The following is a 27,352-nucleotide window of genomic DNA, read 5'->3' on the forward strand; positions in this document are numbered from 1 at the left end:
AGCAGAGCTGACCTGAATTTTGAAAGCTGGTGTTTGTGGCTGTGTGATGAGTGGGGAGCAGAGACCACACCAAGAGGGGCAATGAAATCTAAATTACAAGGAAGGTGTCCGGTTGTTAGTTTCATGTGGTGACTGATAATGATTCCATGCTGCATATTGCTATGTGGAAATTCTATTCTGTGACCCATCTTACAGTCATGTACCATGGAAAAGGAAGATATGGGGGGAAATGGCAAAGAAATAGAAGTATGCAAAGGAATGCAGCTTGTATGTGATATAGGAGATGAGTAGTGTATTTGGCCAATATGATTACTTTCTTTCCTCTGGAGCAAGCCAGGAAAAGACACTGTGGGTCAGTGAAATGTATCATTCCTTCTTTTACAAAGCTACGTGTGTAGTCTGTCTTCTGAATTCTTAAAGGGAAGAAAAAAGCCTGTCCCTTGCCTACTTGAAATTCTTGGCTATTTTTCTGGTTTTGGTGAGATCAGAATTTTTGCAGGGCTGTAGCCTTTATTATATCTGTTGGGAGGCTCAGAAATGAGTGATGATGTTGAATAAACTGTGGACCTTCTGGAGCTCTTATAATGCATTCCACAGGCCTGAACACCTTACCTTCTACCCACTTTGGTTCCAGCCACAGTGATGTTCTCTGCCTTGGGAGTTAGGACATCTTTACTTTGAATGATTTTTATCAGACCATCTTTATTTCAGAAGTAGCCACAGGGCAACTGTGTTTTGTTTTATTTTATTTATTTATTTATTTATTTATTTATTTATTTATTTATTTAAATTAAAAAATATATATTCTTATATTAATTTATTTCTGAGACAGAGAGAGACAGAGCATGAGTGGCAGAAGGGCAGAGAGAGAGGGAGACACAGAATCTGAAACAGGCTCCAGACTCTGAGCTGTCAGCACAGAGCCTAATACGGGGCTCGAACCCACAAACCGCGAGATCATGACCTGAGCCGAAGTTGGTTGCTCAACTGACTGAGCCACCCAGGCACACCTTATTTATTTAATTTTTAATTATTTTAATGTTTGTTATTTATTTATTTATTGAGAAAGAGAGAGAGAGAGAGATACAGAACACAAGCAGGGAAGGAGCAGAGAGAGGGGGAGACAGAATTCTAAGCAGGCTCCAGGTTCTGAGTTGTCAGCCCAGAGCCCTATGCAGGGCTTGAACCCATGAACCATGAGATCATGGCCTGAGCCAAAGTTGGGTGCTTAACCAACTGAGCCACCCAGACATCCCAGGGCAACTATGTTTAAAATAAAAGTGAAGAAAAATGTGTTTTGTTCTTGTTATTTGTTTGTTTTGGTAAATTTTGTGGCATTTTCCTTGAGGTCACTGAAAACTCCTGGAGATGATTGTAGAACCGTGACAGGAGAAGGGAAGTGGGTTTCCTCCTACTATTCAAATGTCAAGCCCGTGGGGGTAATTTTTAAATAAATTTTTTAATTAAATGAACAGACACTTTTCCAAAGAAGACATCCAGATGGCTAACAGACACATGAAAAAATGCTCAACATCACTCATCATCAGGGAAATACAAATCAAAACCACCATGAGATACCACCTCACACCTGTCAGAATGGCTAATAATAACAACTCAAGCAACAATGGGTGTTGGCAAGGAGGAAGAGAAAGAGGAACCCTCTTGCACTGTTGGTGGGAATGCAAACTGGTGCAGCCACTCTGGAAAACAGTATGGAGGTTCCTCAAAAAATTAAAAAGAGATCTACTCTACAACCCAGCAGTTGCACTGCAAGTTATTTATCCAAAGGGTACAGGTATGCTGTTTCAAAGGGGCACATGCACTCTAATGTTTATAGTAGCACTATCAACAATAGCCGAAGTATGGAAAAAGCCCAAATGTCCTTCGACAGATGAATGAATAAAGTGGATGTGTGTGTGTGTGTGTGTGTGTGTGTGTGTATGTGTGTGTGTATATATATATATACACACCACAATGGAATATTACTTAGCAATCAGAAAGAATGAAATCTTGCCATTTGCAACAATGTGGTTGGAATTGGAGGGTATTATGCTAAGTGTCTGATTCTTGATTTTGGCTCAGATCATGATCTTACAGTTCATGGATTTGAGCCCCTCATCAAGCTTTGTATTGGCAGTGAGGAGCCTGCTTGGGATCCTCTCTCTCTGCCTCTTCCCTGTACACTTTCTCTCTCTCTGTCTCAAAATAAATCAACTTAAAAAAAAAAAAAAAAAGAACGACCCCAAGGAACATCCTGTTCTTCTAAGAAGCAACCTCCTGTGGGTAGTGGGGGAGAGGCACGTTCCAAAAACAGCTTCATAATCCATTATTTTCCTGCAGTTGGGTTAGTGCTAACCTGAGAAGTACAGGTAACCAAGGCAGTTTAAATTAGGAAGTCTCCAAAACAACAGAGTTTGAGTCCTAGTGGATGCTTGCCAACAAAAATAATAATTTGAATATTGAATGAATGAATGAATGAATACATGGGTGGTGTGTACACATGCCCAATAAGAATCTTCCTGTAGCCAAGTGACCAGTTATAAAGTGAAATATGAAATTGTGGATCTTTTCCTTTCTAGAGTATTTCTGATACAACTACAATAGTCCCCACCACTCGCCCATGTGTGGTTTCACATTCCCTGGTTTCAGTTACTGGCAGTCAACTGGGACCAAGAAGTAATTGATCCTCCTTCTGAGATCTTATAGGAGGGTCATCAATGGCCTAACATTAGGTCACAACACATATATCATTCCCCTCACTGCATCTCATCACGTAGGCATTTTATCATCTCACATCATCACAAGAAGAAGAATGAGTACAGTAGAGTCAGGTATTTTGAGAGAAACAGCATTCAAATAACTTTGATTACACTACATGGTTACAGTTGTTCTATTTTATAATTAGGTATTGTTGCTAATCTCTGGCTATGCTAATTTAGAAATTATACTCTATCATAGGTGTGTATACAGAAAAAAATATATGTAGGGCTGAGGACTTTCCGTGGTTTCAGGCATCTCCTGGGAGTCTTAGAATGGCTCTCCCGTGGATAAGGGGAGACTACTATAAATCACTCTGTTAGAACCTTAACACAGTGTTCTTTCTTTCTTTGTTGTGTTTCTGGTACTTACTCTCATGCTCCCTAGTTTCTCTCCAACTGTGGTAGAAGCCAGTCTCATCACAGTTTTCAGAACTGTGTGGTTTTCAAAAAAAAAAAAAAAAAAAAAAAAAATGCAGAGCAATCTGCCTTATCAGTATCTCTTCCAATTAATGTAATCTTGTTTCTGTTATTTCCACCATATTTTTCAATCCAGCGAGCCTCATTACATTTGCAAGTGCATTAAATTAGAGCCTCTATAGAAGGAGAATGATGATTATCAGCTAATTTAATTATGTTTCTACATTTGCAGCATTTAATGATGTCTGCCATTGTTGTTGGGAATTCTTACATTGGCTCTAGGTAGAAATTAGCACTGATCCCATGTAAAGTTTACGTTATCAGATAAAACTTGACAGCTCATTGAGGTGCATGTTCAGTAATTTTTGAATCTAATCAAAATTGATTTATGTGCAATCAAATTACAGAAATAAAGAAACAGCTTCATATAATTTAAGTCTCTGATTATAGTGTTCCCTGCCTCTGAAGTCACACCGATGTGTGTCTTTTCGTTCTGTACCAACATTTCATCAAGGTCTAAAACTGTTTTTTTTCTTCTTCCTTCTCCTTTTTTTTTAGTTTTTAAATTACATAGTGTTTCAGTACTCCTGATCTTCCGATACAGATTGGATTGAACATTTATGCCCCGTGAGTTTTGTTTCCTGTTCAGCACATGTTGTCTGGGTGTCCTGTCGTGTTGGGCACTGGCTCCCCGCCCTAGAAGGCTGGCTCACTCCTCAGAGTATCAGCGAGGGTCTGTGAGAACATAGCAGTGCTTGTCTAGGAGTGGGGTGTTGAGGATGCAAGGAGCTGATTCATCATTTTCTTCCTTCCTTATAGACGTTCAACCTAGGGAAGAAAAAGTACAGAATCCCAGTAGCCATTAAAGTACAGAATTCAGTTTATCTACTCATGAAGCTTTATTGGAAAATGGTGCTTTTTATATTTGGCAGTCATTTAACAGTTATGTTAATTTAACAGTTGTGGCAGATATAATCTGAAGGACTTCATACTAACAAAACCCCACTAAAGCATCACAGTAACCTGAAAGCAAACTATTATTGTCCTCCCTACCCCCCATGTTAAAGATGAGAAACCGAGGCATAGAAGGCTGGACTATTTTGCTCATGGCCACCAATCTGGAATGTGGACGAACCAGGATTGCAGTGTACCTGGTCTGGCTGCAGAGTCTTCTGTACTTCTATGCTGTTGCTTTTGCCCAAGATGAAATTGGCTGTCACCCAGCCCCCTGTATCCCTACAACAAACTGGTTGAGCCGTGTAACAGCCATTGGTACACCTCTCACACAGAGGAATGAGATTCAGAGAGACGGAGAATAAAAGCCGGCCTCTAGAAGGTGGAGCCCTGGAACCTACCCTAGGTGTGCTTACCTGCCCTAGGTGAGTTCAGGAATCAGAGATCAAAAGAAAAACATGTGTTGTTTGGAGGTATGAGGCAGAGAGAGGAGAAAGAGATACAGAGAGGAGCTCACCTATCAGAAAAGCCCTTCCAGTCCGCAGTGAGTTTGCTTCCCCAAACACTTCTAAAAAAATTTTTTTAATGTTGATTTATTTTTGAGAGGTGGGGGGAGGGGCAGACAGGAAGACAGAATCTGAGGCAGGCTCCAGGCTCGAAGCTGGCAGCACAGAGCCTGACGCGGGGCTCAAACTTACAAACTGCAAGATCATGACCTGAGCCAAAGTGGATGCTTAACTGACTGAGCCACCCAGGTGCCCCAAACACTTCTAACACAGTAGAGCGTTGGAGTAAGTCCCTAGTCTGTAGGACATGGAGGTATATGCACCAAGGAATGAGAAGGTGAGAATTTGTTAACTCTTAGACTGAATCTTAAGAATCCATGACATGGGGTAGATGAAGTAAATTTTTGTACAAACAAGCAGCACCTTCTAAAACAAAGGCATGGTAGAGGGAAGGACCAAGCATTCCATGAAGCTGGAGGGAGGGTGGTAATTTGGTGGAAGATGAAGCTAGCCAAAGTTTGAACAGACAGGTGTGTCTCACAAGGCAGGGATAATGTTGGAATTAAGTTGAATGTGTCTCAGTGTGAAAGGAGAACATTCACAGGAAACATTTAGACATTCTGTAATACTGAGAAGCTTAAAACAGTCACTCCCTACAGTAGTGATTATCCTCAACCTTTTTCTGTTCAAGGCCCATGCTAAACATCAGTAAACCTGACAACAGCGATAAAAACATAATCGTTGCTGCAATGTGCACTGTCTCCGAGTGTTCATAAAGGCATCAGTGGGTCACACTGTTTAAACATAAATGTGTGGGAGCCTGGTCAGGCAGCCGTCTTTGTTCGTGAGGCAAAGTTCCCCCAGTCTCTGGTTCTGATTCTGGTAGACCAGATGTCATTCTGGGATATCAGTTGAATGTTAACAGTCTGCCTTTTACAGTTTATATATCTTACTCAGCTCACTGTTCTCTCTGGAGGACAGACTTTTAAGAATGTATGCTCAGTAGTAATGGAAGTATATTTTGTATGTTGTTCAAAATTTGGCAGCCTTCCCATGAAGAGTTCATTGATTGTAGACTGCCAGGGTGCTGCTGAGACTGGAGTATGTTCTAATAGTGGGGTGTGATTTTTCTGTGGTGTATGGATAAGCACTGTGTTGTAATTTTTTCCAACATCTTATTTTTCAGAAAAGATGAAAGAATCATGAACACTCATATACCCACCGGCAAGATACTATAATTAACATTTTAACCTATTTGTTTTATCACATAATCTATCCATCTATCCATCACCTGTCCGTCTCATATTTGGTTTTTATGCATTTCTGAACGAGTTGTCAACACTTATACCCTCTAACCTTAAACACGTTAGGATGCAGATCTTTAATAAGAGTTCACTATATACTTTTTTTTTGAGGTAAAGTTGATTTATATTGAAATATACACATCTTAAGTGTACCATTTGTTGACAGTTGACCAGTGGGTGCACTTGTGTGACATAAACCTCTGTGAAGATATAGAACCATCATTTCCAAAAAGTTTGGATACATGTGGCTTGCATGCATATTAGAAGAATAATTTGCATATTAAATTACATGGATAGTTTAAATGAAAAAGTGAGTATGTGTGTGTATATGTATGCATGTGTAGATATGCATGTCTGTGTATAATTTGTAGTGGCTAAATGGTACATGTGGTATGCAGAAATGGCAAAAATTGGGGAGTGTGCGATGACGTGCCTGCATTTGGCAATTACAGGCCTAGGGAAGAGGTAACCTGATCCTATTAGCAGTGTCTTCAGAAAGAACATGAGCATATAAAACGTGCAAGGCTACATTGATGTAATGTCCATGATGAATGGAAGGAAACATAGTGTTACTTGTCTAATTGAGGACGTTTAACGACTTTTTGCTCCAAGAGTACCAACGGTTATAATTTTTCAAAGTCAGCCTTGATTTACGTTTTACTTTTTAAGTACTCATACTGTCACAAAGACTTAAGTTGGGATCTGCTGTCTTGGTTTAAAAAAATAGGTTATGCTTTTCTCTTTTGACCCCGAAACATGTAGATGAAAATCAGCATTAATTGGCAGGATGAACAAGGGTGGGGAAGGTGGGTGTCTGGCTGCAATATTCTTAGAGTATTGAGAGAGATGCTCACAACCCCTTAACTGGGGATGACACCTCGATTTTAATTAACAGCAGGTGAGTCTTGTGTTCAGCCATTTGACATTTTAGGTGGATCACACAATAGCCTTTCCTTTGAACCACATTTATTTCTAGCTTAATTAGTCCTTCTGAGATAGCCTTGCTATTAGCAACAGCCTCTCCATTTAAGATCCTTTTAACCAGACCTTTTATTTTTTTATTTTTTATCCTTCTCATTTTAGTACTGGCTTAATGTTATAAAGGGCCTGGGCTAACTCATTTTAATGACCTCTGCTACATAAATGCTAATTTTACATTTGGCCTTATTTCAGATTTTTTTTTTAAAGACCATTGCTTTCAGAAGGACAAAAATGGAAAGATTAAACCCCTTAGTGTCATCTGCCTGAAAAATCCTGTGGTTTCTTCTGACAGGAAGAGTGTTTTCAAATCCCTCCCTGGTCTAAGCTTCTGTGCTTGACATCTCATTATTTAACTCAGCTGCTTCAGCTTCACCTTCACCCAGTTAATTAAGTAACTCATTGAATGTATTATTCAGTTTTGATTCCCTGTCCCTGACAGAGAGAGATGGGGGTGCTTCTTCTTCCTTGCCCTCCTGCGACTTTCTCTTGCCTCTTCTTCCCACACCCAAAAGAAGGAAAAAGAGAGATAAGCAGAGAGAAGGTGTGTTGGGAGAAGAGAGGATATTCTTTGCTTAATCAATCCATCAGTTCCTGGAGTGATTTTTTTTTTTCTTTTTAATGGGACGATACTCAAAAGAAGATAAGGTTGTTGATATGGCACGATAATTTGGCTTGATGATAATCATAACATCACTATATGCAAGGCACTGCTTCAGGTGTCTTTCTTAACATGATCTTATTTAATACTCAGAACATCCCTACAAAGGAAACACTTGTAATGTATCCACCTAACAGATCACAAGACTAAAATTCTATTGAGTTAACTATTTTGTCCAAATATCACAGCTAGTAGATATCAAAATTTTAATTTGCCCAGAACTAGCTGATTATTAACACTCATGATAGCAAGAGCATCTCTGGTAGGTATCCGTGTGTTTGTAATCCATTAAAAATTTTTTTAATGTTTATTTTTGGGGAGGGGGGAGTGGAGGAGACGCAGAGAGAGCAGGAGACACAGAATCCGAAGCAGGCTCCAGGCTCTGAGGTGTCAGCACAGAGCCTGGCATGGGGCTTGAACTCATGAACTATGAGATCATGACCTGAGCCAAAGTCGGATGCTTAAGCGACTGACTCACCCAGGGTCCCCTGTAATCCATTTTATATTCCTGACATTAGTGTGTGGGGATTTATGTCACTGTATCATGAAGAGAATGTCCTAATGGCAGGGTATCTATATCTCTCTATCTATTAGTGATCAAGTTGACTGTCCTCTAGGGCAATGGTTCTCAACCAGGAGCAGTTTTTTGTTTTTTTTTAAATGTTTATTTATTTTGAGAGAGGGAGAGACAGTGTGAGTGGTGAGGGGCAGAAAGGAGAGAGAGAATCCCAAGTAGGCTTCACGCTTTCAGCGCAGAGCCTGATGCGGGGCTCAAACCCATGAACTGTGATAATATTTCCATAGCCGAAATCAAGAGTCGGACGCTTAACTGACTGAGCCAAGCAGGCACCAACCAGGGGGCGGTTCTATTCCCCAGGGACATTTGGCCACACAGCTATGGTATTTAATGCTCTATGTGTTTACACTAAATTCAATAAAAATGCTTACATGTGCCTCATTCAATATATATGGATTTGGTGGAGAGAAGGAGGTTGCACTTAGTTTTCACTGGTTGATTGTCAACCTGACTGGAAATACCTAAGAGAAGACATTTAATATGGATAAAAGTAGAAGGGGGCAGGGAATATTGGAGGGGGGGAGGTACATGCACAAGGAAAGAGAAAGAAACCCTAACTTGCAAAGGCAGATAGAAATTTAGAAGGTCACAGCCAGAGTAATTGAAACAGATGTTGGAAATATGTGGATCTAATGTTGGAAAGAATTAGAGGTTAAGGGGTAGGTAAATAGAAGGATAAGGAAAAGTAAAGAGTCAAATAGAATAAAACCAAAAAACGGTATGTGCATTGAAAAGGAGGTGGGAGAGAAAGGGAGGGGAAGAGAGGAAGGAGGTGGGAGGTAGCAAGAGAAGACGCATCTTTAATGGATATTTAAGAAAAAAGCAGGGTCACTTGATGGCTCAGTTGGTTAAGAGTCCGACTTCGGCTCAGATCATGATCTTGTGGTTTATGGGTTCGAGCCCTGAGTCGGGCTCTGTGCTGATAGCTCAGAATCTGGAGACTGCTTCGGATTCTGTGTCTCCCTCACTCTCTGCCCCTCCCCTGCTTGTTCTCTCTTTCTCTCAAGTAAACATTAAAAAATTTTTTTAATTAAAAAAAAGAGAAAAGGAAGGCAGAGCCTTGTAAGAAGGTGAAGTAGACATATTTTTTTTTTAAAAAAAAACCTTCTTTATTATGAAGCATTTTTGGGGGGATACCCCCAAAGAAAGGGCAAGTAGTGTAGGGAGGTTAAGTTGTTACTGAACAGATTCTACATGCTAGGTACTGATCTAAGTGAGGATCTGACATGGAAAATAAGCCCGTGAAAGACCTTACCTTCTTGGAGCTAAGAGTCTGGTAGACCTAGAGACAGAAAAATAAACAACATCCATGATATAGGTGCAAAAAATAGTAAGTGCGATAAAGAAGATGAAAGAGACAGTAGAACATTACCGCGACAGGGGCATAGCTCAGTGATGAGGTGTGTGAGAACAGACACCAAGATGGGGAAAGGAGCCAGCCAGGGGGGTATTCTGAGCAGGAGCTTTGCAGGGGGAGGCAGACCAACAACGGAAGGTGCCCTTGAGAAGCTGTCAGAAGGTCAATGTGGCTAGAGTAGAGGGGACAACAGTCAGTAAGGAAAGTCATTAGGGAACGGGTCAAATAGGGCCATGTGGGGAGTTGGGTTTCATCTTCAGTGGACTGGGAAGCCATTAGGGTTTCAAATAGAGAAATTTCATAGTTTAATGAATATTTCATAAGGATATACCTGGATTTGATAACTGTATCTGCCACTTATTAATTATGTGTCCTGAACAAAAATTACCTCATCTCTCTGGACCTCAGCTTCTTCCTTCCTGAAGTACAGATAGATGATAGTAAAAGTTACTGCATGAGATTGTTGTGGAAGTGATGTGTGTAAACCATCTTGGGATGTGCTTGCCACAGGTCAGTGTTCGTTATGTGCTAGCTAAAAATCACAACAGCAGATGGGATCAGCTTTGGACTAGTGGGAATATAAAGTCAAACAGCCTCTGGAAAACAGTGTGAAGGTATCTCAAAAAGTTAAAAGTAGGGGCGCCTGGGTGGCTCAGTCGGTTAAGTGTCCGACTTCAGCTCAGGTCACGATCTCACGGTCCGTGAGTTCGAGCCCCGCGTCGGGCTCTGGGCTGATGGCCCAGAGCCTGGAGCCTGCTTCCGGTTCTGTGTCTCCCTCTCTCTCTGCCCCTCCCCTGTTCATGCTCTGTCTCTCTCTGTCTCAAAAATAAATAAACGTTAAAAAAAAAAAATTAAAAAAAAAAAAGTTAAAAGTAGAACTACCCTACAATCCAGCAGTTACACTTGTGGATATATATCTAAAGGAAAAACCATTATCCTAAAGAGATATCTGCACCTCCGTATTCACTGCGGCATTATTCACAAGAGCCTAGATGTGGAAACGACCCAAGTGTCCATCAGTGGATGAATGGATAAAGATGTGGAATATACAGACAGTGAAATACTATTCAGCCACGAAAAAGAAGGAATTCTTGGTGCACCTGGGTGGCTCAGTTGTTTAAGCATCCGACTTCAGCTCAGGTCATGATCTGACAGTTCATGAGTTCAAGCCCTGTGTTGGGCTCTGTGCTGGCAGCTCAGAGCCTGGAGCCTGCTTCAGAATCGGTGTCTTCCTCTTTCTGCCCCTCCCCTGCTTGTGCTCTGTGTCTCTCTCTCAAAAATAAACAAATAAATTTTAAATTGAAACAAAAGGAAATCTTGCCACTTATGACAACATGGATAGACCTCGAGGGCATGATGCTGAGTGAAATAAAACAGATCCCATTTATATGTGGATCTTAAAACAAACCAACAAAAACATCCAGACTCATGGGAACAGAGAACAGATCTGTGGTTTTCAGATGCTGGGGGGTAAGAGGTGGGGGAATTGGGTGAAGGTGGGTCAAAGGGTACAAACTTCAGTTATAAGATGAATAAGCTCTGGGGATGTAATAGCATGGTGACTATAGTTAAAATACTGTATTATATATTTGAAAGTTGCTAAGAGAGTAGACCTTAAGAATTCTCATCATGGGGAAAAAATTGTCATTATGTGAGGTGATGGACATTAACTAAACTTATCGTGGTCAGTATTTCACAATATGTACATATATAAAACCATTATGTTGTACACTTTATTTTTTTAATTTTTTTAATGTTTATTATTTATTTTTGAGAGAGAGAGAGAGAAAGACAGAGTGCAATCAGGGGAGGGGCAGAGAGAGAGGGAGACACAGAATCTGAAGCAGGCTCCAGGCTCTGAGCTGACAGCACAGAGCCCGACGTGGGACTCAAACTCAACGACTGCAAAATCATGACCTGAGCCAAAGTCGGACACTTAACCGACTGAGCCACCCAGGCACCCTGTGTTGTACACTTTAAACTTACACAGTGTGTCTATTATAAAAATCTGAGTTCTGTGGAGAAATAAAAGGGACTTGAGAAGCAGCTTGGAGTTCCTGTCGTTGTCAGTCATCCTGCTGAGACAATATTCCTCTGGTCATCAGCATCCTCTTGCCTGCATATCTGTGTTTGCTAACCATGCACCGAAAGTCCATGGAGGGGGAGACGGAGACACAGGGTCCCTGGCCACTATCGATGGATTTAGTAGAACAAAACTCAGCCATGCAGGGTAAGAAGGCAGGCTGGCACGGGTGTTTTGCTCGAGGTATTCCTTTGATGACGCTGTGCCCATGTGATACCCAGCAAAGCTCCTTTTCAGCTGAAGTATATGCCAGGCCTATCCAACCTGGAATTCATTGATAAAGCTCTAAGCAGCCTCGAGGCCTGTGACCTGGGAGAGTGACTTAGGCTGACTTTATCGGCAGTGGCTCTTCTTTTTCATTATATTTGCTATTACCAGAGCTGATCTTTTTTCTTAAAACCTGTTAACCTTATACAAGGGGATGGGACCATTTGAGCTCTCCGACAGGAAGCTGATGGGAAATTGTAAGCCTCTAAAATAGGTTGAGAGCTTCCCGTTGTTCAGGGTCCTGGCAGAGGTTACTTAAAAAAAAAAAAAAAAGGAAGGGGGGTGAGATCGGAATACAAAATCTTGGTGTGTTGTGTTTTTCTGGGATTGGCCAGTTTCTTCCCTAGGGCCTGTGTTTTTTCAGCCCGTGGGGGAAAGTTGCAATGGCTTTATGCATCTTACAGACAAAGCTTGTGAGTGCCCCAGTGTCGGTGTGGGGATGGTAGGACAGGTCATATGTTCAGAACGCTGTTTGTGGCTGTAAACCCAGAAAGACTGATCTTCCACAGGTAGGTGGAAAGGTGTTCTTGAGCGTTTAAATGTGTACACACTTTAGCCTGGCTACAGGAATGCATGGTATTTCTTGCTTTCAAGCCAGTTAGTGAAGATTGTAATTGGGCATATGTATGAGTGACTTTAAAATCCAGGCTCTTTGTTGAACCCTTTATATGCGTTTCTCACAAACACATACACACAAGCATTCATATATTCTGTTACACCAAATGTACTGATTCATTGATGGAAGCTCAAAAGTGTCAGAAAAGCTAATAAATAGCAAAACTGCCTTCTGTTGTGCTTTCGGTAACTTCACTAAACACAGTTTTTTTTTCTGTGGGCTAGGTTACTGTTTTAAGAAAATGGTGGTAAGTTGGGGCGCCTGGGTGGCTCAGTTGGTTAGGCAACCGACTTTGGCTCAGGTCATGATCTCACGGTTCATGTGTTTGAGCCCCACGTTGGGCTCTGTGCTGACAGCTCGGAGCCTGGAGCCTGCTTCAGACTCTGTGTCTCCCCCTCTCTCTGCCCCTCCCCTGCTCACACTCTGTGTCTCTCTGTCTCTTAATAATAAATAAACGTTAAAAAAAAAATTTAGAAAATGGGGGTAAGTGTAACAGGAAAACCAGTCAGCTAAGTAGTTAGGATCACTGGCTTTTGGGTGAAATAAACCACGTTTACCTTCTAGAGCCAACATTTGCCAGCTGTGACCTTCCAAGAAACCTAACCTCGCTTGAGTTTGTTTTCTTTAAAATGGGGATTAATCATTGTGCCTGCCTCATGGGATTCAGTGAATGAAATCCTATGTAAATATATTATATATATATATATATATATATATGTACACACATATATATAATATATGTAATATATATGTATTTAATACACTATATATCATACATATGATATATAATATATACTTATTTATCAAATATTATATATTTATTTTATATTAAATGAATATGAAATGTGTGAATATAAAATAATATATTCATAAATTACATACTAAATATTTATATTTTGTGTTTTATTTATATAGTATATATTATATGTATATTTATAATAATTATATATATTTTATCACTAAGAATTACGTTTTTGGAAGAAAGCTAGTTGTTGATTTTGGTACCCTTGCCTTTGAGGAGCTGATAATGTTATGGAAGAGACAGGCATGTATAAAGTATACTGGAAATATCCAGGTGAAATCAGTCCTGCAGTAGAGAGCATGGTCCCGAAGAGAGCAGTGTGTTCCCGAGTAACAGAGCAGAGTAGGAGGTGAAATGAGCTTTGGTAAGCAGGTAGTTGGGTCAGCAGAGGGAGAGTGATTCAGGTTGAGGGGGCACAGTGAGGCAAGTTTCTGGAACATAAAAAAAATATTTAAGAATAGATTCACACAGAATGCAGTATCTGGGGAGGAACATCATAGAATAAGTCTAGGAGAGGAGGTGGGATTGGTCAAAGCATGACTCTTTTCTCTGTAATTTAAATAAATCCAAGTGGCCCCATGCTTTTTGCCAATTCAAAATGGGTTTGGGGTAATTATGATACCAAAAGGAAATTTAGTTTTATTTATTTATACATTCCACCTAACATCAACTATTTAAACAAACTTGAAAAGTCAAGCTCATGCATTTAAATCAATATGCAATGCATCTGAACTAAAAGCAACTAAATATTTAAAAAAAATAGTAATCTTCTAATTAATGCACCAGAAACCAGACAGATTTCTATTATATTTGATCATCTGAAGCTTACAAATGTCAAAGTCAGTAAACAAACGGAGAAAACACTAGAACATGTATTTAACTTTCAGTATTTAAAAAGATTGAAACTCTAAAGCACACCCTAGGTTACTGATTGTGAATCTAGAACCAAATTAAAAGAAATGACAGCAGGAAGTACACTGAGCATGAAGGCAGGCATTAGAATAACACTGAAATAGGTCTGCATATTCTTCAAGAACACAACATAGGACAGAGACATGGGGCTATTTAGAAGGAGGGCAAGACTTTCTAAGGTTAGCATCCTGGTGGTAGTATTGTACCAAGTTGCAATGTCAGAAGCAACTATCCATGCTTTAGAAAGTGGAGACAGTGAAACACATTTTTTAGGGATTTCACCCAGAATGGTTAAATGACAGAGTTTCTGTTTTTAAAGAGGTAGCCTTCTTGGTTGGCCACAGGCAGCTTATTTTTCTTACCTCATTCCCAGGCCAGTGTGGATAATTGAGGTATTTAAGACGTCCTGAGGGATAGCTTAGATTTTTGTTACTCTTTCCCAACATAGTGTCTATGTGCTATTAATTGTATAGGACTGCCAGTGCAAAAGAGAAAGTAATCAAAACTTTAAAGGGAATATTCTTAATTCTCTTTTTGTGAATAAAAAGCAAATGACAGTTTCTGCAAGTAAACATGGCATTTGGGGAAAAAGATGAACAAGGAGAGAAATGTAATTATCCTAAACTGTCTCTTTTAAGGTACATTTTTTCCTGTACTCATGTGAGAATTGATAGGAGTGTTTTGCAGAATGGATTACTAATAAATCACATGGCTTGGGAAAGAACATTTACATTCATATTTCTATTTCATTTTTCTGAAAAAGCTTAAGTGGTTCTTTCTCTGGTGATTTTTAAATTTAGTCTTGGGGATCTGAAGTTCAGGGTCCACATATTTAGATTTACACATTCAGTGTAATAAGATTAAAATAATTTTTGTGGTATATTAACTTTTAGATCCATATTGTCAAATTTAGGAATATTCCACTGGAAGCTAAACCAAGATCTCTGTATGTTTTTTTGATGAGTGAGGATATGTACACACAGATTGAATAGCTTTTCTATTACACAAGTTTATATTATGTTCGGCCTGGTAATAGCAAATTTTTCCATTTCTCCTCTTATGTTGTCTCATTCATAACACCCATTCCACAGTGTAGAAAATTGACAGAAAAAAAGAGATATCTGTATCTTTTCCAAATCCACGCTGATTTAGCTTGAGCAGGAGTAGAAGTAATGGCAACCATTTGTAGATGACTTAGGCTGTAGACAATAAAGTTTGTATTCCTGGAACAAAGAGTTGATTACTTAATCTTATTGAAAAGGCTACTATCCATTTCCTACCAGAAAGTGAGATGCCAAACCAAGGTCACAGGGGACAGAAAATATTGCTTCCCAAGAAACTGTGGTTGGCAGGATTGTTACAGCCCAAAGGAATGCTGCAAACATCAGTTTTCTGGGAGAGCCGTGGCTCCACCCAGCAATCAGCAAAGCTTTGTCAATGTATCAGAACAGAGCCACTTCTTGGAAACTGGCAGCTCATCTCTGTGTACTCATGAGGTAACCCAGCATGCTATTTTTTTTTTTTTTTAGAGAGTTTGCATTAGTTCTGTTGAATTTCAGTTGTGTTATACGTTTGCTAATTGACATAATCCCTGCTTTGACCATTAGATGTGTTTCTGGAATATCTGACGATTCTTACAAGGAGAATAAATATTCAGTTAAGTAGTTTTGTGTAGTCATTGTAGTGTGAAGTTCCTTGCAAGAGTGACTTGGTGGATGTTGAGATAGACCATCTATTAGCATCAATTCCCAGGAGACTTGTGCTCTTAGAAATTGCCATTTTTGTTGCCACTAGGGGTCCATTTCATGGACAGAAATAGCAATGACACAGAAGAATTCAGGCAGTGTTTAGAACCATCTTACATAAAGAAGGAAGAAGAATAATTACGATAAAATTATCTAATATGCAGAATAATATCTAATGAATATACATATATACTATAAATAAAATTTAAAAATTGCACTTATCATAAAAAACACTTCTGACCCCTCTGGCTACATGACAGCATTTTACTTACTTTGTTTATACTAACACCAGCCTGATGGTATCTGGACTGACATTTCTTCCATTTTCTGTAATATGGAAACTGAGGACACAGATAAGTTGCCTCATGAAGTCACAGAGCTATTAAGGGGCAGAGGTAGGATTTGAAGCAAGGTAGGCTGGTTCTTGCGGCTTCTGTCTTGTGTATTTGTATCTGTACATGGAGGGAAGATTAAAATACAACCTCTCAGGATACCTGGGTGGCTCAGTTGGTTGAATGTCCAACTCTTGATTTCAGCTCAGGTCACGATCCCAGGGTCATGGGATCAAGCACTGCATTGTTGTCCACGCTGAGTGTGGAGCCTGCTTAAGATTCTCTCTCCCTCTCTCTCTCCCCCTCGACCCGCCTCCTGCTTGTGCACGCTCTCTAAAATAAAACTTAAAAAAATCATATAACTTCTCCTTGCGTTTGCCCTCAAATATCATTGTGAATTATTTCATTTTCTTAGTACAGCTGAATGTTCACTGTGTCACATTTCCTCAAGAGGTTGGTATATTAATTAAGAACCAAGCTATAGTCTTTATTTTTTTTTCTTAATTTGAATCCTTTATATAGGCAATGTGGGAAATAGCTACATTGTATCAGATGTTTGAGACATTGGGAAAACATGTGTGTCCCTGTAGTAAGGAATAAAAAGCTCCTTGTGAGAGACAAAAAATCCAGGTCTTGTTGCTCTTTCAGTTGACCTTGAACCAGATTAAGTTTTCAGGGCATCATATCAAACCAGTACATTTCCTGCTCTAACCCCCTCTTGGGGTTGTTTTAAGGCAGAGATCAACTACGAGCATTAATAAGAACACAGCAGCAACCAAAACCCAAAGGAGGCTATAGACAGGAAAACAATCTCAATGGTAGCCATGCTCTTCAAATGGAAGGCCAGGTTTGTTTTTAAAAAGGATTTGAGCGACACCCAAGTTGCTGGCCCACTCAGTGGGCAGGGCTTAAACTCCCCTTTCTGCCTTCGTTCTGCTTTCCTGCGTTCTGCTTTCCTGACGTTCAGTTCTGTTGCCTAACTGGAGTGCACTGAACTTCAATTTGATAATTGCATCCTCAAATCCCTTAATGAAGGTGCCTATCAAAGTATAAATAATTACCCAGTAATTTTGTATTTGCAAACTCCATCCTGGCTGTTTATGCCTCTCTGTGGTTCAAAAGGGAGGTTCAGGGGCCCACCCCACACTTTTCCTAAGTCAGGGACATTTCAGGAGCCCAGAGGATGGCATCTTAGCACACTTTCCCACTCAAGGAGTTCTCCCTCTGCTCCCTCCGGGCCCTGACCACCATCTTCTCTCGTACCTTTTATAAGTCCGTCGGAGAGCTGCCTTTCTGTTTTGGTGCTGCTCATGCAGACATCTGCCTGCATCAGGGGTGCTGCCCTGGAACTCTAGGGTGCAATCCCTTACCTCCCCAAAGGCCCCCGGGACCCCTGTGAGCCTGGGCTGGGTGCTTCTGCACTTCCTCCTTAGGAATCTGTTTTGTCCTTTGGACAATATCTGCCTTAGCTCATGGAAGACGCTTCTTCCTTCATCTTCCCTCTGGTTCATATGTTTCCGGCTGAATCCCTTACTTATGCACAAGAACCCATCAGTGGAAGTGCTGGGGATCCTCCAGGAGGCTAATAGCCAAGAAGACAAAAAACAAAACGTTACAGAACAAAAACCTGATAGGATTTGTAAATGTTAGTGGGGGTGTTTCTCCCAGGCACCTGTGGAGAGGGTGTGCTTAGCGGCAGGGCCCCATATAAGCGAAGAGAGAAGCTGCAAAGCGGGCACAAGCCAGGTGACAAACCCAAGGCTTTCTGGGCTGGTGTTTTCCTCCTAGATACTGTTTTTAAACACGTGGACTTGTTAAGAGCCAGTGCAGCTGACAACCCCTCCAGAAGTATTATTCTTAAAAGCTGCACTAAAATTATTCACCTCATGTAAAAACAAGTGTGATTTACATCTAATATGGGTAATTACTTTTACAGTTAATTAAAAGCGCTCTCATTAAGCCCCTGCTGTGATGCCAATGCATAGCTCTTATTTGCAAACAGACCCTTGGTTTGAGCTTACCTTGGTGACATATTGCTCCTACCTGAGAGGGGGCTGCCTTCCTCAGTATCAAATTTAAGTGTGCTGAGCCAGCAGCCCTGGGCTGCCAGGGTTCCTGCCAACTCTCTCTTGTCCCCTGATAACTAAGCTGCAAAAAAGCGTAGGATGAAGAGAACAAAATAATTCGTGGGGGTGAGGGTGCTCTCCTCAAAAAGGGAAGTCACAATTTTAAGATGAAAGCTTTGCTATCTTTATTCGCAGAAAGGCTGCATTTGGGAATTGTTTTGTGGTCTTTGGGGCTTTACCGGTTTTTCCTGCTAGCTCTCTCCCAAAGAAAATATCCCATAACCACCCCTGCCCCCCCCCCCGCCAAACACACACAAACACAGACACACACACACACACACATAAAATTCCTCCAGACATTTATAAAGTCAACAGCATTGCATTCTGAGCTAGCCAACTGAAGTCAGTTCTACTCTCTTAGTTGAATGGATTTATGTCGAGAACTTAGTTTACATACATTATTTTTGCCATTTGTATGAATTCATGCAAAATAGCTCTGAAATAAAGTCTCAGTCTTCACATTTAGATTGAAACTTTTTAGACTGTCGTGTGCGTTGAAACAGGGATCTCGGTCACACTGAACCTTCTTAAACACGTAATAATAAAATGCCTCCTCAAATGATCACATCCCTGGCAAGTAATTCAAGCTTATTGATTAAAGCGTACAGTCATTAGAGATTTAAGTTTTGAGGGAGCACACAGATTGTGTTGTTTCAAGACGTGTACAGACCCCACGAATGGGATGCTGTGGTACATTAGGTGCTTTTGGTATTTGCGAAGTTATTTGCTTCCATCTGCTGGCCATATGTGAGATTGCAGGGGCTGAGCAAATTTGTGAATGGAGACCTTGCATGCAGTGGATAAAATCTGTCACTGCAAACGTTTTATGCTGTTCTTTATGTATTCAAGTGACCTTATTTGAATCTTGGTCTTTTGAGCTGAGTGAACACAGACTGAAGAATCTGGCAGCAAGGCACACATGACTACAAATTTGTACTAACTATGGTTACAAGACAACACAGTCATTTTTTTTCAAAAATTTTGGGGCGCAATCCTTATCTTTAAATGAGTCAATTATATTTAGAATACAGATTTAAATATTCAGATGCAAGGACAAAATATGGCTTTGAGGAAGGCATAAAGTGCATAGAGGGTAGATAGATTTCAGTCCATCTTAGATCATTAATTAGCAAAGCCAGTGCCCTACATTCTTTGACACTCACCTTTCTCATCTGCACAATGGAAGAACTGGACCAAATGGCCCTACAGCTTATATTTACTTTCAAAGTTCGACTCTCCGTTAACGTTAAAAAAAAATAGAACCCAGGTTGCAGTAAATGTTCTAAGTCCTAGAATCTAAACTCATATCGGTTAGTTTCTTTTATAAGTAATTGTTATTTTCAGAACAATAGGAAACTTAAGTGTCCAAGCTACAGAAAAATTGCTTTTGAAAAGTAAAGTATATATAAATGAAAGGGAGCAGGTACTACCCCCAAATATGCCTCTTTGGCATAAGAATTATTTAGGGATGTTTACTTTAGGGAGGCTCCTGACTCAAAAGAATCTGTGAAAAGAGAGAGGGTGCCCTTTTGTGAGAAAAAAATTTACATTTATAAGCGAAATCTCCATTTGTAAGGGTGTCTCCCTCCCTGTACCAGAAAGTAAAGGATGAGTCTAAGTCTCCAGAAACTCTGATCAAGAGGCAGTGGCTTAAATTGCCTAACAACCTTATACTTCTTTCCTGTGCTTTGACTGAGGTCAACTTCCCACCTGACTTTTTGTTTTTGTCATTAGCTGAAGATGTTAGCTAAGGTGATGGCTGGGGACCTTTTAAGAGTTACTCAGTTTTCCTAGGTATGTCCTGTGTATACAGAAGGTATAAACTTCTGTTTAAACTTCTGTTTGTTTTTCTGTAGTTAACCTTTTTTATGGGGGATATTAGCCAAGAACCCAGAAGGGTAGAGGCAAACTTATTTTTCCCTCCCCTGTAAAATGTTAATTCAGTATTTAAAATGAATTTTTGGATTCTTTTTGGAGTGTGGTGTTGGAAAATATTTTTTTCTTAATATTAAAACTGTCTTGTCATAGCGTTTGTCCCATTTGAAGAGAAAGAGCAAAACATCTGGATTTCTCCCCCAGTAGAAGGGTAGTTGATTATAAACCCTATTTGGGCTTGTCATGTGAATCCTGGTCCTCCAGCTCTAGAGAGATGTTTTAAGCTATAGGTATTTCCTTTGAAATATTCTCTGGGACTTGGTGATTATCTGAGCCCAGGAGAACAATGCCACATTAGAGATATTGACCATACTTGACTCTTAGTCCAATATAAGCAGCCTAGTCTTTTCTCTATAGTGCCCTTCCAGGGTTGATACCTGAAATCATTAACATAGATTTCAGGTGCTATCTTCTGAAAACACAAGGACCTGTGGTCATAACAGCATGCAGTTGCCCTGGAATCGCCTGTGTAAACGTTTTTTTTTTTTTTCTTCCCTAGGGGTTGGCTTTCATGGGGTGGTCCCTGGATCATGCCTTTCTTTTCTCAGTGGTGAGTAGGCAAGTATCAAGAGAGATTTACACCGGAAGCTCCTTGAGGCTCTTGATCAGTTTCCTATGGCTTCTGTAAAAAATTGTCACAAATTTGTGGCTTACTACAGCAGAACTGTGTTTTCTCACAGCTCTGGCGGGCACAAGTCTGAAATCAATGATGGGGTTTTGGCATGGTGGAGGTCTGGAGCCAATGGCCAAGAAAGAACTATTCCTTTTTTTTTTTTTTTTTTTCCACTTATAAGATAATTCCTTTTTTTAAATGTTTATTTATTTATTTTGAGAGAGAGAGAGAGTGAGCACTGGAGAGGGACAGAGAGAGAGGGACACAGAGAATCTGAAGCAGGTTCTGTGCAAATCCCCAGTATAGGGCTCAAACTCATGAATCGTGAAATCATGTCCTGAGCCAAAGTCAGACGCTTAACCAACTGAGCCACCCAGGCACCCAGGAAAGGATTCATGAGAGGTCTAGGATACAAAAAGATTTTATTAAAGCATAGGGACAAGACCCTTGGGCAGAAAGAGCTGTCTGTCCCAGGATTGTGAGCAGAGACTGATTATATACTTGGGAGTTGGGGGAGGTAAAGTCAAGGGCAAGTTCCTAAAGGGATTTTCATATGCTAAAGAAGACTCACAGGATATTAATGGACTAGCTATTGTCAAGCTAAGGTTGTTTTTCCCTCTAGCAAAGCATTAACTTGAAGACAGTAGGGGGTTCCTGGAGAAATATTCTACTTTGCCTGCCTCAAGTATTTGTCAATGGGCTGCAGGTTATAAAATTTAATTTCATTTTTCATTTCCTTCTGCCTTTGTTTCCCATGTCATTCCCCACTGAATAATTTTGACTCTTAAATCTTTAAGGATGCTAAGGGTGGATGGTTTCATCTTATTTATTTGTATTTTTATTTTTTTTAATGTTTATTTCTGAGAGAGAGAGAGACACACACACACAGCATGAGTGAGGAGGGGCAGAGAGAGAGGGAGACACAGAATACGAAGCAGGCTCCAGGCGCTGAGCTGTCAGCACAGAGCCCGATGCGGGGCTTGAACCCACAAACCACGAGATCATGACCTGAGCTGAAGTTGGGTGCCCAACCGACTGAGCCACCCAGGTGCCCCTGGATGGTTTCATCTTCTGTCAGCAGGGTTACCTCCTACCAGATTCTCTGCGAGTGAATGCTTCCCTTGCCTCTTCCAGCTCCCAGTTGTTATGGGCACTCCTTGGCTAGTGGCTCTGTCACTCCAGTCTCTGCCTGTCTTCATATGGATATCTCTTCTCTATCTCTTAAAAGGACACTTGTCATTGGATTTAGGGCCCATGCAGATAACCTTGATGATCTCATTTCAAGATGCTTAATTACATCTGCAAAGACCGTATTTCCAAAGAAGGTCACATTCACAGATTCCAGGGTTTGGGACATGGACATATCTTTTGAGAGTTAGTATTCCACCCACTCTAGACTCCTTGCTTCTAAATCCTTGGAGGCCTCCAGAATCTCACTGGCAGACATTTATCCCCACCTGTTCACAGGGACCTTTAACTTCTGGGCATTTCGGAGCTGTGAATGGTGCTAATGTATGATACAGGATGATGGTTCTCTGAATTGTGGGCATAAATATCCCTGACCTACAAAAATCATCAGAAACAACTACCATACAAAATGCAGAAGAAATTAAGTTTCTCTGGGGAGAGAGAACAGCTTTTGAAAAGAACAGATACACAAGTGCTTTGATGTCTAAAAGCCAGAAGAACTCAGAAGACTTGGAAGAGCATACTTAAAAATTAAACTTTTTTTAAGTTCTCAATACTCTGCTCAGAACCAGGTCTCACAAAGACACTTGGAGGGTGCCGTCAATGATAGCTAACATTTATCCATGACTTGACATATGCTAAGATTTTGCATGTATTAGATATGCCTCCCAACAAATGAGGTGGCTATCATTTTCCTTATTTTACATACAGGGAATTCAGTTATATGAACCCAAACAGTGTGACTCCTTAGCATGTAGAAAATCCTATCTGTTGCCAGTGATTAAGTCACTGTTTGGAGTTTTCCAACTACAGAAAGGAGAATGGCTGGCTTCTGTGGGGAAATTGATTGCTTAGTGATGAGTACATGGCTCCAAATTCATCCTTAACACTTAAGTACTTGAGCTGTTTTCCTAGTGAAGTCATCAAATGGGGCTGAAGTACTTACTCGACTACTCTGGTTCGGAAAAGGTCAGGTCGGAGCCCATCCGGAGACACCAGCTCTACGAGGAGCGATCGGAACAATAATTTGTTCCCGCCAAAGTGACATTTTTCCAATTTGAGCCCAACATTGTTCAGAAGCAAGCGCAGTCCCCTGTGGTGCCTCCCGTGTAGATCTGCAGTGCATGACAAACCAACAATATCATCTAAATAAAAAATCCAGCATGGGTTTAGTAAATTAATCCTGACAAGAATAAATCGAATAATCTTAGGGAGATGGCAAGAGCTCTGATTCTGCCAGATGGCTTTTTTCAGTCACTTGCATGGGTCCGTGGTGGCAGATTAAAAACAAAAACTTGCCTTTGGCTTCTTGATTTCGTTAGTTAGTTGATTAACACCTGCCACTTCTTTGTGGGCAAATCAAAACTGGATATGGACTCTTCCCTGCGCACTCCACATATTTTCACTGGAGGAAAGAAAGGAATGCATACTTCCCCCGGTCAGAATAGCATAAAACAGATGAGGAACTGCTTTATCTTGCCTTGTTTCTAGATGGCGTCTCCTGGGTTTAAAAATAATTCATGATTTTCATCACTCCCATACTGAGTTAATCACTATGTGTCTTAGTGGAGGAACTCCAAGAGAGTTGTTAGTAAGAGTAAAGGTTCAATGTCAATCAAAGACCTCAGCGATTAAATAGGGGTGTGGTGAGAAAACCATGATCCCATGACCCCAAGACTGGGGCTTTGCAGATAATCTGGGAATCTCGTTGCCTTCGTCAGGTTAGGCTGCCATAACAAAATACTACAGATTGAGAGACTTAAAACAAGAGAAATGTATTTGCTTACAGTTCTGGAAGCTGGAAGTCCAAAATCAGGAAGGCAGCAAGACCAGGTTCTGGGGAGTACTAGTCCTGGGTCAGAGATGGCCCCTTCTCTCTGTGTTCTCACATGGCCTTTCCTTTGTGCATGGATACAGAGAGAGAGGGAACAAGCTCTTTGGTATTTCTTCTTAAAAAGACATTAATCCCATCAGATAAAGTTCCCCCTTTTATGACCTCATTTAGCTTTAATTACTTCCTTAGAGGCCCCATTTCCAAATATAGTCACCCTGGGGGTTTGGGGCTTCAACATATGCATTTTGGGGAACACAGTCATTCAGTCTACACATTTTTTTAAGTAAAAAAAAAATTGTTTATTTATTTTTGAGAGACAGAGAGAGAGAGAGACACAGAGTGTGAGTGGAGGAGGGGCCGAGAGAGGGAGACACAGAATCTGAAGCAGGTTCCAGGCTCTGAGCTGTCAGCACAGAGCCTGATGCAGGGCTCAAACTCAAGAAAAATCATGACCTGAGCCACAGTCAGCCGCTTAACTGACTGAGCCACCCAGGCGCCCCAGTCTACACATTTGTTAAAATGCAGATTCTAATTCAGTCTATCTGGGGTGAAGCCTGAGATGCTCCATTTTAACAAGCTCCCAGGTGATGCTGTAGTTTCTGGGGCACAGACCCCACTTTGAATAGCTAGTTTCTAATATTACCCCTATGTTACAGATAAGACAACTGGCATTTTGGAAGGTAGAGACACTTGCCTAAGCTACACAGCTCTCATGTTATGGCACCACACCTGGGATGCAGGAGTCTGGCTTCAGCATGAACTGCTAGCCATGACACTGTTCAGCCTCAGCCCCTAGCAGAATGCCTGGAGGGATTGCTAAAGCAGGGATCACTTCATTAGGTCTGGGTGGGGCCCAAGAATATGCATTTCTTGAAGGTTCTCAGGTGATGCTGATGCTGCTGTTATGGGGACCATGCTTTGAGAATCACAACGGTGCCTCTTCTCTAGATAATTTTGCTTTAGATGTCCCTCCTCTACATAGAAAGGAAAATAATGCCTGGGTGGCTCAGTCGGTTAAGCATCCAACTCTTCATTTTGGCTCAAGTCATGATCTCATGGTTTGTGGGTTGGAGCCCCACGTCAGGTTCTGCGCTGATGGCTTGGAGCCTGCTTAGGATTTGCTCCCCCCACCCCTCTGCTTCTCTCCCACTCATGCTTGTATACTCTCTCTTTCTCTCTCAAAAATAAAATAAACTTAAAAAAAAAAAGGAAGGAACGTAATGAGACATAGGGCCTGAATTATCCATACTGACCAACCACCGTGACTAAAACAAAATAAAATTACCCGAAAGGAGTGGAAAGTGCCTAGTGTAGGAGCCATTTCCAGGTGTAGACTTATGCTCCGTCACTGTGTGACCTAGGATGAGTTACCTAATCACTCACGTCAATATTTTTATGGTAAAACTAAAAACGCCAACCTTGCTTGGTTGTGGGGAGCTTAGAGACAAGTATGAAAAACACCTGCCCAGTTCTGGGCACCAAGGAGTCATTCAATCATTGTTCACTGTTTCAGTCCTATTTTACAGATATTGAAACAGTCTGTTACATAAAAATAACCAGCAAACAAACAATAAAAGAAAACCCAAAAACAAAAAACCCCTACAAATGACAAAAAACAAGAACTTCACCTTATGATATTGTCTCCTTAGGTTCCATTCTTGATTCATACAGACCTAGAATTTCTTGTGCTTAATAAATCACCATGGTAATGGCCTTCCACTTAATCAACTTTCTCCCAAGGATGCATCAGCAGAATAGACCAAAGTACTTATCAATGAGAGAATAAATATTTCTATAGATTTAACTTACCCCCAAGCCATTATTGTTTGAAGACCCCTACACCATTCTGCTACCCATAGCCCCCCATCTCCATTCTAGAATGGTCAGGCCAAAAACCTTGGAATGGTTCGTGGCCTATGTCTTTCTCTCATATTCCACCTCCAATCCTTTAAGACACCTGTGGACTCCATCCAGCTTCCACCTCTGAGTATATATGTGAAAGAATTGAAAACAAGGACTTGAGGGGCGCCTGGGTGGCGCAGTCGGTTAAGCGTCGACTTCAGCCAGGTCACGATCTCGCGGTCCGTGAGTTCGAGCCCCGCGTCGGGCTCTGGGCTGATGGCTCGGAGCCTGGAGCCTGTTTCTGATTCTGTGTCTCCCTCTCTCTCTGCCCCTCCCCCGTTCATGCTCTGTCTCTCTCTGTCCCAAAAATAAATAAATGTTGAAAAAAATTTAAAAAAAAATTTAAAAAAAATAAAAGAAAACAAGGACTTGAACACCCATGTTCATTATTCATCGTAGCCAAAAGGTGGAAACAACCATCCATGGATGAATGGGTCAACAAAATGCAATGTGTACATAGAATAGAATATTCTTCATCCTTAAAGAGGAATGAAATTCTGACATCTGCTGCTACATGGCTGAGCCTTAGATGAAGACATGCCAGATGAAATAAGCCAGACACAAAAGCACAGACACTGTATGATCCCTCTAATATGAGTGTTATACACTGAATTGTACCCTATCCCCAAATTCATATGTTGAGGCTCCAACCCCCAATGTGACTGTTTTTAGATATAGGGCCTTTAGGAAGATAATGGAGATTTAAAAGGTCATAGGGTCCTAGCTTGATGGCACTCATGTCCTTATAAGAAGAGGAAGGAATGCCGGAGATCTCTCTCCTTGCATATAGAGAAGAGACCGCATGAGGGCACAGTCAGGAGGTGGCCATCTACAAGCCTAGAAGAGAGTTCTTACCAGAAACAAACCCTGACAGCATCTCGATTCTGGACTTGTGACCTCTGGAATTGTGAAAAAAAAAAATAGATTTATTTTATTAAAGTCGCCCAATCTGTGGTCTTTCGTTGTGGCCGACCTAGCAGACTGACCCTATGAGGTACCTAGAGTAGTCAAACCCACAGAGAAAGAAAGTAGCACTGAGGCCGCCAAGGACTGGGGGCGGGAGGAGTGGGGACTTAGTGTTTAATGGGAGCAGAGTTTCAATTGGAGGATGAAGAAGTTCTACAGATGGAGGGTGGGATGTTTGCGCGACAACGTGAAAGCGCTTCATGCCACTAAACCACTAAACACTTCGAATGGTCAAAATAGTAAATGTTACATGTATTTTGCCACAAGATACGACACGATAAAACTTGAGTGGTTCCTCACTACTTTCAGAATAAAGCCCAACGTCCTCCTCAGATCTCATCTCCCACTATTTTCCTAATAAATTTCTCTCCTGTCCCGAGTCTTCCTTCCTCCTTCCTGTAGCTTAACTGTGTCCTATACTTGGCACTTGCTCTCCCTTGCCTGAGATGCTCTTTCCCCAGGAGCAGGCTCATCCCCTAACTTCCGTCAAGCCTTTGCTCAGTTGCCACTTCTCTTAA

General features: G+C 41.0%; 1 protein-coding gene across 8 annotated transcripts in view; it reads left to right on the forward strand.

Annotated features, from left to right (window-relative positions):
- Positions 1-27,352, forward strand: part of RBFOX1 (RNA binding fox-1 homolog 1) — a 1,462,962-nt gene that overhangs the window by 510,385 nt on the left and 925,225 nt on the right. The gene's annotated exons all lie outside the window — the stretch shown is intronic.

Source organism: Lynx canadensis, chromosome E3 (genome assembly GCF_007474595.2).
Source record: "Lynx canadensis isolate LIC74 chromosome E3, mLynCan4.pri.v2, whole genome shotgun sequence".
Classification (NCBI taxonomy): domain Eukaryota; kingdom Metazoa; phylum Chordata; class Mammalia; order Carnivora; family Felidae; genus Lynx; species Lynx canadensis.